The sequence below is a fragment of the Podarcis muralis genome, chromosome 7 (assembly GCF_964188315.1).
Source record: "Podarcis muralis chromosome 7, rPodMur119.hap1.1, whole genome shotgun sequence".
Classification (NCBI taxonomy): domain Eukaryota; kingdom Metazoa; phylum Chordata; class Lepidosauria; order Squamata; family Lacertidae; genus Podarcis; species Podarcis muralis.
In genome coordinates, this window is record NC_135661.1 from 8,223,467 (window position 1) to 8,239,408 (window position 15,942).

Below are 15,942 nucleotides of genomic sequence, written 5' to 3' on the forward strand. Positions count from 1 at the left end.
ATGTGGAGCAGGACCAGAGAGAGGGCCACTGCTGTGCTCAAATCCAGCTTGTTGTCTTCCCAAGAAGAGGTATCTGTCTGGCCACCGTGAGAACAGGAAGCTGGGCTAGATTATGGTTACCAGATTTTTTTCAATGAATCCGCAGACACCTCTTTTTTGGGGGGGAAGCTGAGTAGCAACAGGGAGTCAGTAGCGGAGATGGTGAGGCAAAAGACCCTGGGCCCAAGCACACATGCATGTTGTATAAAGGTGCAATCCCTTCTTTCGCACCCTGTGAAACATAAATGCACAGAGGTTTTTTAAAAATTTGGGCAATGGCGCGCCGCCCACCCGTGACTCCCCTGATCTCCTTCCCCCTTTGTTTTGACAGATCAGGGAGGCTCAGGAGTCATGGGCAGGCGGCCATTGCCCAGGAGGTGCCAGCCTGGTAGTGCAGTTGGCTGTGGCTGGCTTCAGGAGATGCTTGCTGCCGTAGCGCAGGGAAAATGGCAGGCGCAACGGCAGCGAGCAGCGCTAACAGGCTGACTCCGGGCTGCTGAGGCTGCTACTGCCACGTTTCCCGGGGACAGATTTGCAAATCTGGGGAAATTCCGGGGATGGAATTTGTCCAGGGACAGATTTGCAAATTCGGGGACTGTGCCCGGGAACTTGGGACATTTGGTAACCCCAGGCTAGATGGGTCCTTCTCATGTCCTTATAATTCATGGACGATCAGGTTACCAATGGTTACGAGCCAAAATGGCTATGTTCTGCCTCCACAGGCAGTAATGCAGACCCTTCCCAGTGTCCCTATTTACAGAAACCATCCCAGTTTTTGGCTAGATCCCGGAATGTCCCACTTTTCCTTAGGATGCCCCTATTTTCATTGTAGGAATGTTGGCCATCCCTATTTTCATCGAAGGGTATGGTGTTATGAGACCCCTGAGCCATATGCAACCTTTAGAAGCCGTCTACGGAAGGGTTTTTTTGTTTTTTTTAAAAAATGTTCAATGTTTATATGTATGTTGGAAGCCACCCAGAGTGGCTGGGGCAACCCAGTTAGATGGGCAGGGTCTAATTGTAAAATAATAACAACAACAATAACAACAACAATGAAATAGGACGCCCCTATTTTTATTGTTGGGTCCTTATAGTTCAAGCTATGGTTTTCCCAGTAGTGATGTATGGAAGTGAGAGCTGGACCATAAAGAAGCCTGATCGCTGAAGAATTGATGTTTTTGAATTCTGGTGCTGGAGGAGACTCTTGAGAGTCCCATGGACTGCAAGAAGATCAAACCCATCCATTCTGAAGGAAATCAGTCCTGAGTGCTCACTGGAAGGACAGATCCTGAAGCTGAGGCTCCAATACGTTGGCCACCTCATGAGAAGAGAAGACTCCCTGGAAAAGACCCTGGTGTTGGGAAAGATGGAGGGCACAAGGAGAAGGGCACGACAGAGGACGAGATGGTTGGACAGTGTTCTCAAAGCTACCAGCAGGAGTTTGACCAAACTGCGGGAGGCAGTGGAAGACAGGAGTGCCTGGTGTGCTCTGGTCCAGTCACAAAGATTCGGACACAACTAAACAACATTTTTATTGTGGAAATGTTGGAGGATATGAGTAATGTTTTTGAATACCAATTGTTGGAAGCTTCAGGAGGAGAGAGGCAGGGTTGTCACACACCTGGACATAGCTGGGATTTTGCAAAAACAGACAAACTCAACAACTTTTGTGTCCATTGAGGTATCTTGCTGTTCACTGTGAGGACAGGAATGGGCATTTGGCCTGATCAGCAAACTCAACTTACGTTCTTATGTTCTAATTCTTGTACGGAAACCCCTTTAACCTGAATAGCCCCTCCCCCCTCCAATGCTGTCCCCACCTGCAGAGTGCAGCCTGTTGCACCTTCATCAGATAAAACAGGCCAGTCTCTCTTCCAAAGACTTCAGTTCCTTTGATTTTTCTGAACGGTGCCCGGAGCAAAATCCCAGTGTGCTAAAAAAAAAGAAAGGAGAAAAGTCTGGCAACGGGTTCTTCCCACTACCAGCCCTTATTAGCCTATGGCTCGCCAGCAGGATATTCGCCAGCTTTCCTAGGTCAGTGGGTTACACCCTCTCCTTCCAGCTGCTGATTTAAGGGAAGGGATCCCTGCCAAATTTCTCATCCTGATATTCTGGTGGGGCTTGTTTGTTTCCTTTCGTCTTCTTCTCTTCCTCCGTTCTTTAAAAGGGAGATGAAATGCGCACATTGTGCCTTCATGACTTCAGTTTAGAGGATCTGTGTGTCCTGGGAACAGCCACTTCTGAGGATGAAGAGGAGTCCCAAACACTTCCTGACCATGTGCAAAGGGCATCGCCTCTGCTGAAGGACTTTCTCTGTTACCAGCTCCTTGGAAAGAACTTGGAAATGTTCCTCTCTGCCTTGATGCAACGGTTTGGAGAGATTGGTGCAGCTTCTCATGGGGAAGAAAAGTGTGAGCTACGAGGCAGAAGCGGTGGAAAATTCAACTAATCCCAAAGGTATTTCCTTCTCGTGTTTTGCTTTCATCTAGCAAACTCTGTGTTTAGTTAGAGTCAGCTAAAACTTGCAGAACTTGAGGGGCTGGTTCGAAAGAGAGCCCTCTGGAAGTGCTTAGTTGTTCTGTCAGTTTGGCAAAGGCCAGTTTTGCTCAGATGGGAAGAAAGAGAATGGATGTTTGAAACGAGGCCATCTCAGTCTTGAGTTTGGATTCTCCCCCTGCCAAATATGTATATTTGGGTTTCAGAATTGAATTCTGGTATTTAAAAAGGCTTGTCTCCTGATTGGTTGTGCAAATGAAGTTAGCACAGAATTTTTGACTCAGTGCCATTTCAAATAGTTAGCTGATACCATCAAATGTGGTCTGCTGTTAAAAATGCGCTGGAAGCCAGGTGTAGATGTTGAAAATAAAATGCGGCCAGAAAAATATTTGCCACCCGGCTTTGCAGAGGAGAATCTGGGGGAGCCCCCCCCCCGCGGCTTCAGCGTTCCTGCTCTGACATCTGTTCGCCTTGGATTCGGTTCTCCTTTTCTGCCCCCGCTTTCTGCAGAGCTGAACTTCAAACGCCAGGCAAGCACATTTTCTCCTCTTCTGAAGTTCTGTGTGGTTGTGAAATAGTTTAATCGGCAGTAAACCTCTGGAAGGGGTGTGCGCGCCCCAGAGACGCAGTGACTTCACTGCGCTGTGTAATCCAAAAACCATTTCCCTACTGAAAGCTGAGACAAGCAGGTGTTGCGAAGGCGTTTTCCACCAGGGTCCAGTGCCTGGCTTCGGAGCTGCTTTCGCAACAGAGAATCACAGAACTGGGAGCACCAGTAGGTCATTTAGTCCACCTTATGCCATTTATTAAAATATATATATATATATTATTCATTTACCTTCTTTGACTTGTTAGACGGGAGCAAAGTGCTACGAGCTCCACCCCTGCCCCAAAATCACTGGGAATCTTATGCAGTCACTCATGGGCTTCTCCTGAGATGTCCAAAGGAATTGTTGACACACTTCTAAGTATACTTTCCCCACCTTAAGGACTAGAAACTTACCTTTAAATAAAGAAGCCTCAATGTCAGCTAACTTCAAGCCTTACTTCGGGGCTTCCATTGGTCACTTGAACAGCCATTATGGGACTAGATATGGATCCAGAAGAGCTTTCCTGATGTTTGCATTTATTATTGAATGAATCCCGGCCCACTAGACCTGAAGGAGCATCTCCACCCCCATCATTCTGCCCGGACACAGGTCCAGCGCTGAGGGCCTCTGGCGGTTCCCTCCCTGCGAGAAGCGAGGTTATAGGGAACCAAACACAGGGCCTTCTCAGTGGCGGTGCCCGCCCTGTGGAACGCCCTCCCATCAGATGACAAGGAAATAAACAACTATCTGACTTTTAGAAGACACCTGAAGGCAGCCCTGTTTAGCGAAGTTTTTAATGTTTGATGTTTTATTCCAAGCATAGGCAAACTCGGCCCTCCAGATGTTTTGGGGCTACAACTCCCATGATCCCTAGCTAACAGAACCAGTGGTCAGGGATGATGGGATTTGTAGTCCCAAAACATCAGGAGGGCCGAGTTTGCCTGTGCCTGTTTTATTCTGTTTTTAATATTCTGTTGGGAGACGCCCAGACTGGCTAGGGAAACCCAGCCAGTTGGGCAGGGTATGTATGTATGTAAAGGTAAAGGGACCCCTGACCGTTAGGTCCAGTCATGGCCGATTCTGGGGTTGCGGCGCTCATCTCGCTTTATTGTCCGAGGGAGCCGGCGTACAGCTTCCGGGTCATGTGGCCAGCATGACTAAGCCTCTTCTGGCGAACCAGAGCAGCATACGGAAATGCCGTTTACCTTCCTGCTGGAGCGCTACCTATTTATCTACTTGCACTTTGACGTGCTTTTGAACTGCTAGGTTGGCAGGAGCAGGGACCGAGCAACGGGAGCTCACCCCCCATCTTGGGGATTCGAACCCCCGACCTTCTGATCGGCAAGTCCTAGGCTCTGTGGTTTAACCCACAGCGCCACCCGCGTCCCTATGTATGTATGTATGTATGTATGTATAAATAAATAAAATTTCCCAAGGCAGCTTTTAAATTTATTCCCCCCCTCCGCCCAACCACTATTGTGTGATGTGGTGGGGAATTAGTGTGCATACCCATGTATGTGAGCGTGTGTACCTGTGTTTCATAGAACCATAGACTTAGGAGGGACCCCAGAGCTCATCTAGTCCTACCCTCTGCAATGCAGAAATCACAAGGGCGGTTTTATTTCTTTTTTCTTTTCTTTTTTTTCTTTTTTTGGGCCTGGAATTGCATTTATTTATTTTTTTCAAATAATTTTTTGTTGTTTTCTTTAAATAATCTTTTCCCAACAATCCATACATTTGTCAAAATATATACCCTTTGACTCTGCCGAGTCCTGATTTTCCTCCGTCCCTTCAACTGGTATCACCTGTCTCATTTTTATCGCGTATTTTATTCTTACATCTCTGCTATTTTACATTATAGGTTACATTATATTCCATTATACTTCAGTCCTGCTAGTGTCTTTAAGCTTTTACAGTTCTCCTTTAAATACAGTGGTACCTCGGGTTATGTACTTAATTCGTTCTGGAGGTCCGTTCTTAACCTGAAACTGTTCTTAACCTGAAGCACCACTTTAGCTAATGGGGCCTCTTGCTGTCGCCGCGCCACCGGAGCCCAATTTCTGTTCTTATCCTGAAGCAAGTTCTTAACCTGAAGCACTATTTCTGGGTTAGCGGAGTCTGTAACCTGAAGCGTATGTAACCTGAAGCGTATGTAACCCGAGGTACCCCTGTACTCAATAAATTTACTCCAGTTATTCTGGTATCTCTGGTCACCCTGGTCCCGGATCCTTCCTGTCAATTTGGCAAATTCCGCAAAGTCTGTCATCTTCATCTGCCACCCCGTAATAGTAGGTATGTCTTGTGTTTTCCATTTTTGGGCCAGCAGAGTCCTTGCGGCAGCTGTGGCATACATAAATAGTCTTCGGTATTTTATTTTAATTTCCCTTCTCATTAGGCCGAGCAGGAAAGCCTCCGGTCTTTTGGGAAAGGTGCACTTAAATATATTTTTAAGCTTATTATAAATTAACTCCCAGAATTTTTTCACCTTGTCACAGGTCCACCACATGTGATAATATCCTCCGTCTACTTCTTTACATTTCCAACGTCTTCTATCCCTCTTCCTATACATTTTAGCCAATTTTGTTGGTGTTAAATGCCATCTGTAAAATCATTTTTAATAAGTTCTCTTTCAAAGCCATATATCCAGTGAATCTCAAACCCTCGTTCCATAATTTTATCCATGCTTCCAATTCAATACTGTGCCCAAAATCTATGAGGGTGTTTTTATTTCTTGTGTGTCCTGTGTGCGATTTATGGGTGTGGCCACGGCCATCTTTGGTTTGGTCACGCCCTCTGCTGAGACATGGCCCCCGGACACTTGGCAAAATGGGAAATATGGCCCTTGGGTCAGAAAAGTTCCCCCACCTCTCCACGCAGAAAGATTCCCAGCTTCAGTTCCACCATCTCTGGCTAAAAGGATGGGGCCGAGGGCATAGCTGTCAAGCGTCCCTTATTTGGAGGGACAGTCCCTTATCCCAGCGCCATGTCCCGCTGCTGTCCCTGTATTGATGGATGTCCCTTAAATTTCCCAGGTTTCAAAGGAAGCAGCTCCTCTCCCTCCCTCCCTCCCTGCCGGCCAGGGAGGAGGGAGGCTCCAACTGTGTTGCTTGGCTGCCCGCCCTGCCCCCCTCCGGCCTCCTCTCACCAGCGTCGGCCCCCGGGAGCCCCTCCCCGCCGGGACTGGCAGGAGCCTTGGGCCCTTCCGCCGTCATCCTCCTCGCGGCCGCCGAACTGAGCGTCTTTGCCTGGGGCCTCCCCTCTGCCCGTTGCTGCTGCTCCCGCTAGGCTGTACTGCGGCTGCACTGCCGAAGGACCCGGATGAGATGGGCAGCCTGGCGCGGCTTATGAATTGCTGAGGAGCCTTGAGAGGAGAGCGAGGGCAACCATAGAAAAAGCAGTTCAGAGAGAGGAGGCGGAGGCGGAGGCGCGGGCAGGTGTTCCAAGGGCTAACCATAGAGGGGGAAAGTGGAGGAAGGACTGCAAGCACTTCTCCCATAGATTTGTAGTGGTAGACTAGCATAGATGGTCTGATCTGTGGGTTTACTTCGGGCGCTATTCCCCCCCCCCTTCCTCCCGCCCCACCTGATGGAATTGAGAGCTGCAGATGGAGCATGAGAGAAAAGATACAGAACTGCAGCAGCATCTTCGTAGCTTGGACTTTGTTTTGCGTGAAAAGTGGTTCCTGCTTGTAGTTATTTAATTGCAGTTTCATCAGCTGGTATCTTGAGCAGCAACCTCTGGAAACAAAGGGCTAAAAACCGGTGCTGCTCTCCCAAATTATCTGGTCCCTTTTAATTTCGTATTTCAGCTGGTTGACTAAAATCCCTTATTTGGGCTGCTGGCCCCTTATTTTCAAACCTGTAAGTTGACAGCTATGGCAGAGGGAGATGTCAAGATGCTGGAAAGCCATTGCCATAAGAACCTAGGGAGCGGTGTTATACTGAAACAGACTATTGGTCCACCTTGCTCCGTATTTTCTGCTGTCTTGCAGTGTCTGTCCAGGATTTCAGGCATTAACTGCCCCAAATCCATCCTCGTGCATGACTCACGACATTCTTCAGCAAAAAAAGGAAAAGGAAAAGTTTCTATTCCTGGAGGATTCTAGCATCCTGTAGTCGTCATTGGTTGGAGAAAGCGGAAAGCATTGGTTGTGCATCTGGTGGGTTTCTCAAATGCTGGCACCAGAGTCAGCCTAGTCGCAGAGAGAAGGCAGGAAGCCTGCCTTCTATCAGGCCAGCCTGTTTCCTACACAGCCCAGGATTTACTCAGACTAGCAGCCACCCTCCAGAGCCTCTGGCTGCTGTGTAGGGAGGGGTGACTCTGCCAGATGCAGTTTCTCATCTTCCCAGCCTTAAGTGCAGCCCTCCACATCAGGTTGTGAATCGTTCCCCCTCCCCTTCTTCTTAAAGTCCACCAGCATTTTAGTGTGAATCTGAAATATACTCGGAGTCGAGAGTGGATTTCATGCTCTTTATTCAGCTCATAGTGGTGAGGAGGAATGGAAGTTCCCCCAGAATGTCTGCTTTATATACATTCATTACACAAGGGGCCCCACGTGATTGGCTAATTCCGGGATTCACCTGTAGGCCAATCAGGTTGCGGAGTCACTTCCGCCTGGAGCTGGATTGGGTGGCTCCTGTGGACCAATCAGACTGCTGCATTCTGGACCCTATTGTTCTAGGACCAATCAGACTGCTGCATTCTGGACCCTATTGTTCTAGGACCAATCAGACTGCTGCATTCTGGACCCTATTGTTCTAGGACCAATCAGACTGCTGCATTCTGGACCCTATTCAACTCAGTACATAACAGAATCCCTCCTAATATACATACATTTGCAGACCTTTCAAGTGTTGCTATTTTCCAGGGGCCGTCCCAGATTTACAGAAGCCGTCCCGGTTTCTGGTTTGATCCCGAAATGCCCCACCTTTTCCATAGGACATCCCTATTTTCATTGGATAAATGTTGGAGAGTATGGAGTTATGACTCTCCTGAGCCAAGGAGATAAGTAACTATACAACCTTTAGAAGACATCTGAACGCAGCCCTGTAGAGGGAAGTTTTTTTTAAAAAATGTTTAATGTTTTATTATGTTTTTATATATGTTGGAAGCTGCCCAGAGTGGTTGGGGCAACCCAGTTAGATGGGCAGGATGTAAATAATAAAATCTGAGCTCAGTTTGGTTCTGGTACAAAAAATAAATTCCTAGGCTCAGAGGCACGCTATCACTTCATTCTAGTTACACTCATACCTCGGGTTAAAGTAGCTTCGGGTTGAGCGTTTTCAGATTGCGCTCCACGGCGACCCGGAAGTAACGGAACGAGTTACTTCTGGGTTTCGCCGCTCGCACATGCGGAGACATCACGCGCATGCACAGACACAGCGAATCGCGACCCGTGCACGCGCAGACGCGGGCTGCATTCGCTTTAGGATGCGAATGGGGCTCTGGAACGGATCCCGTTCGCATCCAGAGGTACCACTGTATATGTGTTTTGCACCTGGCTTGGGCTGATAGATCTTTTGGTTCTAGTAGCAAACATCTCACCCCTGCTGTGCTGGGCTTGTCCAACATTGGCTGTGTGTTCTTTTCTTTTATAATAATTTTTATTTGGTTTTACAAATATTCATTTTAGCAATCCAAATTACATATCTGTCAGGGGCTCAGGGACTGAGCCACAGGAGAAGGAGGAGATGGAGAGCGAAGGGGAACAATCGGAGGGGAGCGCAGGAGGGTGTGACAGTGACCAGAGAGATTCCCTGAGTCTCTCCAGTGAATCAGAAGATTCCCAGAAGGAGGCCCCCAGGGTCAGGGCAAGGGGGGCCAGTGGGGAGTCGCCAAGCGGCAGCTGGAAATCAGGGCTAGCTTCCCCACCAGAGCGCAGCGGGGGGGGGGGGAGAATCCCACAGATTGGAACAAAAGCCTCCTCCTGCAGGAGGAGAGAGTGAGGCCGGACTGACCACGCCTCCGTCAGAGAGTGGAGGGGCGGAGGAGAGAGCAGGGCCGTCCAGCCTCCCGGAAGGAGAAAGCAGTGAAGGGAGCAGTGTAGCCGTTAGGAGGAAAGTGGGCGGCTGCGCGCGCGCGCCAAGTTCAAATGTAGAGGCGCGAGGGACAGCAGAAAATCCGGATTGGGAGCCAGGACCCAAAGCCCGCCGGAGACAGGGGGAGGAGTCAGAAGAATCCGCCTCCGAAGAGTCCAGGAGGGTTGGGACCCCAGAGGACAGGAGGACCCGGAGGAGAAAGGAGCAGAGGGAGGAGAGAAAGAGGTGGAGCAAAACTCGGGTCTTGAACTGGTGTAAAGGAGGGGCGGATTCAGACGGGACTTCGCCGGTCTAAGGACTCAGACGTAGCGCTGCGCGCCACGGATGTCAAACCAACAATGAACCACAATAAAGACTTTTGTTTATAAAGAGCAACTGGCGTGGGTCCTTTGTGAGCTGGGACCTGAGGCAGCCGCTGACAATATCCATATTTAGAGATTTCTCCAAATCTTCCCACCTTCCCCTCCACGGGTCCTGTTGTACACCCTCTTAACTGCATATTATTTCATAATCCATATTTTGTACTTTTCCATATTGTCCATGACATTTGCTCCATTACAAGTGTTATTAAAATCCTGGTAATGTTTTCATCTGTTTACAGTGGTCTCCTGCTGTGGATAAATTATAAAATTTCCCCATTCTTTATTGAAGTTTTTGTCTTCTTGGTTCCTGAGCCTTCCACTCAGTTTTGCCATTTCAGTGTTGTCCAAAAGCTTGATTTGCCATTCCTCTCTGGTCCGGACTCTTCTTTCCATCTCTGAGATACCGTAATAACATGCGTGTGGCTGTTGTCACATACAAGAAAAGTCTTTTCTGTTCCCTTGGGATGTTGGTACCTACAGTTCCTAATACATTGGTACCTTGGTTCTCAAAGTTAATCCGTTCCGGAAGTTTGTTCCAAAACCAAAGCGTTCCAAAACCAAGGCGCGCTTGCCCATAGAAAGTAATCCAAAATGAATTAAGCCGTTCCAGACTTTTAAAAACAACCCCTAAAACAGCAATTTAACATGAATTTTACTATCTAACAAGACCATTGATCCATAAAATGAAAGCAATAATCAATGTACTGTACTATAAAATAAATAAGACAGTATTGTAGATGATATTTTTTTTTTTTAATTTTTCTTACCTGCACTGATGATAGTCATTGTTTGGATGGGGGGCTTTTATCCATTTCCATAGTCACACAATCAATCAATCAATCAATCAATCAGTAACTGAACTGGGTTCTACACAGTCACAAAAACAAATTAACCAAAAAAGCCTCAAAAACAAAAACACAAAATAAATAGCAAAAACAAAAGCACCAAACTTAATCCTTTCCGGAAGTCCATTTGACTTCCGAAATGTTTGAAAACCAAGGCACAGCTTCTGATTGGTGCAGGTGCTCCAGAAACAATAGCCAACAGCAGCATTGGATGTTCGGCTTCCGAAAAACATTCTAAAACTGGAACACGTACTTCTGGGTTTTCAGCGTTTGAGAACCAAGGCATTTGAGAATCAAGGTACCACTGTAATAAAGCTTCTGGTTTGTTTGTTTTTTACAGAAGTTATTTTAAACATCTTTTTCAATTCATTATATATCATTTCCCAGAATGCTTTCATTACCTTACATGTCCGCCACATATGATAAAATGGACCTTCTTTTTCTTTACATTTCCAGCAGGTATTTGTACTTCTCTTATACATTTTTGCTAACTTAAAGTAAAGGTAAAGGGGCCCCTGACCATTAGGTCCAGTCGTGACCAACTCTGGGGTTGCGGCGCTCATCTCGCTTTATTGGCCGAGGCAGCCGACATACAGCTTCCGGGTCATGTGGCCAGCATGACTAAGCCGCTTCTGGCGAACCAGAGCAGTGCACAGAAATGCTGTTTACCTTCCCGCCGGAGCGATACCTATTTATCTACTTGCACTTTGACGTGCTTTCGAACTGCTAGGTTGGCAGGAGCAGGGACCGAGCAACGGGAGCTCACCCCGTCGCGGGGATTCGAACCGCCGACCTTCTGATCGGCAAGTCCTAGGCTCTGTGGTTTAACCCACAACGCCACCCACATCCCTTACTTTTGCTAACTTACTAGGATTCAAATACCACCAGTACATCATTTTTATCCAGTTTTCTTTCAGCGTACAACATGCCGAGAATTTCAAATCAGTTTCCCATAACCTTTCCCAATCTGATAGTTGAATATTATGCCCTAAATCCCTCACCCAGTGTAAACATTGGCTGTGTTTGGTGTGGACAACTCTGGTGTTCTGGTGTGGACAACTGGTTGGTGACCCAAAGAACCCTGCTTGCTGCCTGACAAGGCCAGAATTTGCCCCTGGCAGCAAAGATGCTGACCATAGCCTCTTTTTGGAGAAGCGAGGCGACATCCCTGCGATGGCTGATGCAGCTGACTTTGCATGACAGCTGTGGAAGGAAGGAAGACTTCACCACAATTTCTTAGAATAATAAAGCCACTTCCTCACTGAGATGCCAGTACCAGCGGAGGGTGCTTTTGACTGGAACCTCTGCAGCCTAGATCCAAAAGTCCCTCTCTGCTTTTCTCTCTCTCTTAAATAAAGGGACACCTTGATTTCTTGGCACCAGACAACACAAGTCCACTTCAGCAGTCCTCGTAAGAAATGCTGGCTTCATTCAAACGCAGTTGGCCAACTCTGAGCAGCTGTTGATATAGCCCAGGATCAGTTCCTCTGAAGGGTGGACCCAGGAGACTGGCATTTTCCTGACTGTAGGTAAGCTGATTTTCCATCTCTCCTCCATCTATTCTAGGATTCATGTGATGATGGGCTGGCCTGATCCTGGTGGCCTCACAGCAGCTAGAGATTGGGGTAGTGATGGGTTGGTGTCCAAAAGGGAGAGAAAGAGACCCTCAGGGTCCCTTCTACTTCTGTGTGACAGACAGACAGACAATGCACTTTATTTAGTGGTGGCTATAGGGATCACCGCAGATGGTGACAGCAGCCAAGAAATTAAAAGACGCCTGCTTCTTGGGAGAAAAGCAATGACAGGCCTAGACAGCATCTTGAGAAGTAGAGATGTCACCTTGCCAACAAAGGTCCGTATAGTTAAAGCCATGGTTTTCCCAGTAGTGATGTATGGAAGTGAGAGCTGGACCATAAAGAAGGCTGATCGCCGAAGAATTGATGCTTTTGAATATGGTGCTGGAGAAGACTCTTGAGAGTCCCATGGACTGCAAGAAGATCAAACGCATCCATTCTTAAGGAAATCAGCCCTGAGTGCTCACTGGAAGGACAGATCGTGAAGCTGAGGCTCCAGTACTTTGGCCACCTCATGAGAAGGGAAGACTCCCTGGAGAAGACACTGATGCTGGGAAAGATGGAGGGCACAAGTAGAAGGGGGCGACAGAGGACGAGATGGTTGGATAGTGTTTTCGAGGTTACCAGCATGAGTTTGACCAAACTGCGGGAGGTAGTGGAGGACAGAGGTGCCTGGCGTGCTCTGGTCCATGGGGTCACGAAGAGTCGGACACGACTAAATGACTAAACAACAACAACAACAACATAGAGCAGGGGTCCCCAACCTTCGGCCCATGGGCCAGAAGTGGCCCACAGAGGCCGTTTAACCGGCCCCTGAGCCGCCCCCAAACTGAGCCGCCCACTCGACGAGTTTACTGCGCTGCACTAAACTGGCGCAGTGTGGCGCAGGGACTCCCTTCTGCGGCTCCAGAAATTGCTTCTGCGCATGCCCAGATGCTGAAAATTGCTTCTGCACAGGCGCAATTTTCAGTGTCTGGGCATGCACAGAAGCGATTTCCGGTGCCACGGACATGCGCAGATGCGATTTCTGGCGTCGCACTGCACTGGACCAACCCACGGAGGATCTCTGCGGGAGTGATCCGGCCCATGCCTGGTAAGCCTTGCCAAGCCCTGCTATAGAGAATGGTAACATTGGGCATTTGCTGGTGGCGCTGTGGGTTAAACCACAAAGCCTAGGACTTGCCGATCAGAAGGTCGGCGGTTCGAATCCCCATGACGGGGTGAGCTCCCGTTGCTCGGTCCCTGCTCCTGCCAACCTAGCAGTTCAAAAGCACGTCAAAGTGCAAGTAGATAAATAGGTACCACTCTGACGGGAAGGTAAACGGCGTTTCCGTGCACTGCTCTGGTTCACCAGAAGCGGCTTAGTCATGCTGGCTGCATGATCCGGAAGCTGTACGCTGGCTCCCTCGGCCGATAAAGCGAGATGAGCGCCGCAATCCCAGAGTCAGTCACAACTGGACCTAATGGTCAGGGGTCCCTTTACCTCTATAACTAATAGGAAGAGGATTTTGAAGAACTGTTTTGTCCCGCAGAAGACGATGCTAGGTCACATGGACCAAAGGTCCTAGCCCAGTGTGCAAAGCATCTTAGTAGGCAATGCTATCACTTAGTACGCAATCCTATCACTTCTAGATCCAACCCTCTCATTACTGGTCCCTTTGGCACTGACTGATGGACCCATCCAAGGATTCTCTACTGTCAAATTTCACAGAATCATGGAATTGTTGAGGTGGAAGGGTCATCTAGAGCAGGAAACAGAGCTTTAAAAAATCCCTGACCTCTGTTTAAAAACCTCCAAGGAGGAAGAGATCTCCAAAGTCCATCCCACTGTCGATTAGTTCTTACCCTCAGAAAGTTCTTCCCAATGTTTCATCAGAATCTTTTTGTCATTTGAATCTATCGGTTCCGGTCCTCCCCTCTGGAGTAGCACAAAAACAAGCTTGTTTCATCTTCCATGTGACAGCCCTTTAGATATTTGAAAATATTTCTTTTTTATATTCCTGGTTGAAGTTTTTTCTCAGCGCTTTGGCTGAGAAGAAGAGTGGTTTTCTTTTTCTCTTTTTGGGGGGGACGGGAACGTGTAACCCGATTCCTTCACTTAAGTCAGGTGGTTTGTGATTCAAAATCACCACAACTGCAGCTTACCCCTTTAAATAATGCTTTGCACTCCTAAACTAGTTCTTCATCTCTCCGACTCAACCGTTTCCCCTCACGAAAAGGTCCTTCAAATATCAAAAGCTTGCACTTCCATGAGCTTGAACTGAATGTTTGCCCATTTAGATGTTTTGATTCAAAAGTAGTGTGGATGAAAATGTCCGTTTTGGTATCTCTCAGTGTCTCATTTCTCCCGTATTAAGTTTAGTTCACATGATAAGTCTGCACAAAAATGTGTACGAATCTTCATGAACATTTCTACTAATATTTTTAATGCAATTTGCTTAATATTGCAAGCAATTTTTTCTTAATACGATTCTTTTTTTTAAAAAAGATGCTCAGATAAATGCTTCCATATTGTCTCAAAGCTTTTTTGGAGGCACAGGGTGGGAGTGTAATGAAAAACTGAAAATAAATAGAGATGTGAATATTAGAAATTATGTTAATATAAGCCAATACAAAAGACGTGCATATGAAAAATGGGAAGCTGGTGGAAAGAAAGAGGTGTGTGGGAACAGATTTAAATTTCGTACACTTTTTGTTTTTGTTTGGAGAACTGCATTGTAAAATTTGGAGAAGTGTATGGCTGCCTTTCGGTTTGCGTGTTGGTTTGGGAAATGTGAATTAGGTCACTTTGTGTTAGGATGCAAATTTCTGAACAAATTTCTGCTCCATCCCTAGTGTCACAAGGGAGGACTATTTCCTAAAACTCACTACAGTTATGTACAAATTCACTTTCTTCGTTAAAAATGAAAGAAAAAGAAGTTTTGTTTACTGTCCCTTGGTTTCTGGTCTGGTTTCTGCTGCTGCTGCTGCCCCATTTTATCTCGATTGTCTTTCTCTTGCTGAGAAGTCTTTGAGAACTTTGTAACAGAAGTTCCTGGCCATTGAGAAGCCACTTGTAGGGATGGTAAGTGGGGCATTCCCAAGGCCTCCCAACCCCCCCCCCCCCCGCTGTGGGTCATCAGCATATTAAAGGTAAAGGTAAAGGGACCCCTGACCATTAGGTCCAGTCGTGGCCGACTCTGGGGTTGTGGCACTCATCTCGCTTTATTGGCCGAGGGAGCTTCCCCCTCCCGGCTTCCGGGTCATGTGGCCAGCATGACTAAGCCGCTTCTGGCGAACCAGATCAGCGCACGGAAACGCTGTTTACCTTCCCGCCAGAGTGGTACCTATTTATCTACTTGCACTTTGACGTGCTTTTGAACTGCTAGGTTGGCAGGAGCAGGGACCGAGCAAAAAACCAATAAAATAAAACCTACATACAGCAACAGTGTTTTGTGTTGTGTAGGCTCCTATGTAAGTAATGGGCCCCGCCTGCTAGCCTGCTCCCTAAAATATCACTGGTTTGTCCATTTCTATATATAGGTTGGGACACGGGTGGCGCTGTGGGTTAAATTTAAAAGCTGCCTTGGGAAATTTTATTTATTTATACATACATACATACATACATACATACATACATAGGGACGCGGGTGGTGCTGTGGGTTAAACCACAGAGCCTAGGACTTGCCGATCAAAAGGTCGGCGGTTCGAATCCCCGCGATGGGGTGAGCTCCCGTTGCTCGGTCCCAGCTCCTGCCAACCTAGCAGTTCGAAAGCACGTCAAAGTGCAAGTAGATAAATAGGTACAGCTCCGGTGGAAAGGTAAACAGTGTTTCCGTGTGCTGCTCTGGTTCGCCAGAAGCGGCTTAGTCATGCTGGCCACGTGACCCGGAAGCTGTACTCCAGCTCCCTTGGCCTATAGAGCGAGATGAGCACGCAACCCCAGAGTTGGCCACGACTGGACCTAATGGTCAGGGGTCCCTTTACCTTTACCTATATATAGGGTGCCTACATTCTGC

At 47.6% G+C, this 15,942-nt stretch overlaps 1 protein-coding gene across 3 annotated transcripts in view; it reads left to right on the forward strand.

The window, feature by feature from the left end:
• The first annotated feature begins 1,953 nt into the window (after positions 1-1,953).
• CMKLR1 (chemerin chemokine-like receptor 1) overlaps positions 1,954-15,942 on the forward strand; it is a 36,212-nt gene continuing 22,223 nt past the window's right edge. The window contains exons 1-2 of one of the 3 annotated variants that reach the window (XM_077931160.1): positions 1,954-2,496; positions 11,729-11,895. The gene's annotated coding sequence lies outside the window, so the exon portion shown is untranslated. Of the gene's footprint in view, positions 2,497-11,728; positions 11,900-15,942 lie in introns of all 3 variants that reach the window. The other 2 variants (XM_028741346.2, XM_028741348.2) reach the window with 2 other exon arrangements.